Raw genomic sequence first — 2,500 nt, 5'->3', positions numbered from 1 at the left:
GGTTTGCTCGGTATTGGCATCGCCTTGCCTTGCATTGGCATTTGTTGCCCCTGCCTTGGCCTTGGTTGCCGCTGCCTTGCCCTTGCTTGGCCTGGCCTGGCCTTGCCTTGCTCGGCATTGGCATCGCCTTGCCTTGCATTGGCATTTGTTGCCCCTGCCTTGCCCTCGGTTGCCCCTGCCTTGGCCTTGGTTGCCGCTGCCTTGCCCTTGCTTGCCCTTGCCTTGCTCGGCATTGGCATCGCCTTGCCTTCCATTGGCATTTGTTGCCCCTGCCTTGGCCTTGGTTGCCGCTGCCTTGCCCTTGCCTTGCTCGGCATCGGCATTTGTTGCCCCTGCCTTGCCCTTGCTTGGCCTTGCCCGGCCTCGTCTTTCCCTTTCCTGGCACTGCCCTCGTTGTGGCTTGCCTGGCCTTGCTTGCTTGACACTGCCCTTGCTTGTCCTTGCCTTGTGCTTTGGCTTGCCTGGCCTTGCTGCCTTGCCTTGCTCGGCATGGCACTTGCTCGGCCTTGCTCGGCATGGCACTTGCTCGGCCTTGCTCGGCATGGCACTTGCTCGGCCTTGCTCGGCATGGCACTTGCTCGGCCTTGAAAGGCATACCATATGCCTTGGCGAGGCTAATATTCCTGCCTGGCGAGGCTAATTTGCCTGCAGGAATGAAGGCTGAATGGGCTAGCGAGGCTAGTATTCCTGCCTGGCGAGGCTAATATCCATGCAGGAATGCAGGCTGAATTGGCTAGCGAGGCTAATATCCCTGCCTAGCGAGGCTAATATCCCTGCCTAGCGAGGCTAATATCCCTGCCTAGCGAGGCTAATATGCCCGCAGGAATGCAGGTAGAATGGGCTAGCGAGGCTAATATCCCTGCCTAGCGAGGCTAATATGCCCGCAGGAATGCAGGCAGAATGGGCTAGCGAGGCTAATATCCATGCCTAGCGAGGCTAATATCCCTGCCTGGCGAGGCTAATCTCCCTGCCTGGCGAGGCTAATCTCCCCGCCTGGCGAGGCTAATAGCGTGTGAGACAACACACAGACAACACGGAGACAACACACGGACAACACGGAGACAACACGCCTGGCGAGGCTAATTCCCCTGCCTGGCGAGGCTAATTCCCCTGCCTGGCGAGGCTAATATGGCTGCACGCTAGCATGCCAACGAATGCCAAACCTCGAAAACTCAATTTTATTTCAAATATCCCCCTGCATTTTATGTTGCAAACCTATAGGGGACGATTTTTAGGACATTTTAAGATTGACATATCGTCATTTGGTCGAGTTTTCAGTTTATTTTGATTTTCTACATCTCAGAAACGAGAAATATCATATCAAATCGAAAACTCATCCAAATGACCTGAAATCAACTTCTAAATTTCTCTAAAATCATTGCTTACAGTTCTGAACCATAAAAGATATACACTTTTACAAGTGAAACGGAGTTGGAAATTTCCAAAGCCAAGAACGCGACATGGCCTTGCCTAGAGTGCAAATGCCATGTCAAGGCCGCATTCTGTTCAACTTTGCCCGCACTATAATTTGACCATAAATAAGTCTCTATTTTAAGGAAATTTTGCAAGTGGTAGCAGTCCGAAACATCAAGCGGTTTGTCATTTTCGATTTTCGACATTCTGCCCCTTTTGGAAAATAAAAACAAATACTTCTGGGTCGAAATTAAATCTGGCCTTTTTCCACAAGGTGCCTGACATTATTCTGAGTGTCCCTGCAAAAAATCTCGATTTTATACCAAATGTACAATTAGTTATGGCGTTTGCCCCTCCTCGGAAATCCCATGTTTCCCCCTGCCCTTCCCAGTTTTCTCCAATATGCTCTATAGGGGAGTAGTGGTTCTCTGCAAAATGACCCCCTTGCAGAGACCGCCTCCCCTGCCCCCAGTAGTCCCTCCCCCTTCCCCCAATTGCTTATATACGACATTTGCTGCCTCGAATGTCCCTAACAAACAATTATAAGCAATTGAAAACGGATTTAAGAGGGATTTAGGAGGTGTTCTTCGCCCAGCTGGGGGGGTGATGAACACCACGAAGGGGGGGTCATGTGGGATCGGTGTTGCCTTCTAGTCCACTGAAACGATGTCAGTAACCGCTCAGATCAATCAAAGGGAGGGATAGGAGCCCGTCGGTATCGAGAAATTGTGCTTCGGCACTTGATATGCGACATAAACAAATGCTGTGAGGGGAGGAAGGTGTCGGTGTCGATGAACTCAGATCAATGCGCGAGTAATAAGCAGGCCGGGGGACTGGGCGTGATGCAAAGTGCTTTGGCATTCGATTTGTGAAAAGCGAGGGCGGCGATGGGGGGAAGGTGCCGGTGTCGGAACCCACTAGTACGCGCAAGTAGATGTATTTCGAAAGCGCCGAGCGGGGGGAAGGTGCCGGTATCGATGAACCCTCTTCAATGCTTGCAGTAATAAGCAGATCGGGTGTCGGGGGCGATGCAAAGCTCTTGGAAGCTCCGTTTGTGAAAAGCGAGCGCGGCGAGCGGGGGGAAGAG

Source organism: Argentina anserina, unplaced genomic scaffold, assembly GCF_933775445.1.
Source record: "Argentina anserina unplaced genomic scaffold, drPotAnse1.1, whole genome shotgun sequence".
Lineage (NCBI taxonomy): Eukaryota > Viridiplantae > Streptophyta > Magnoliopsida > Rosales > Rosaceae > Argentina > Argentina anserina.
The sequence above is the reverse complement of the archived record's forward strand: the minus strand, read 5'-3'. Positions refer to the sequence as shown.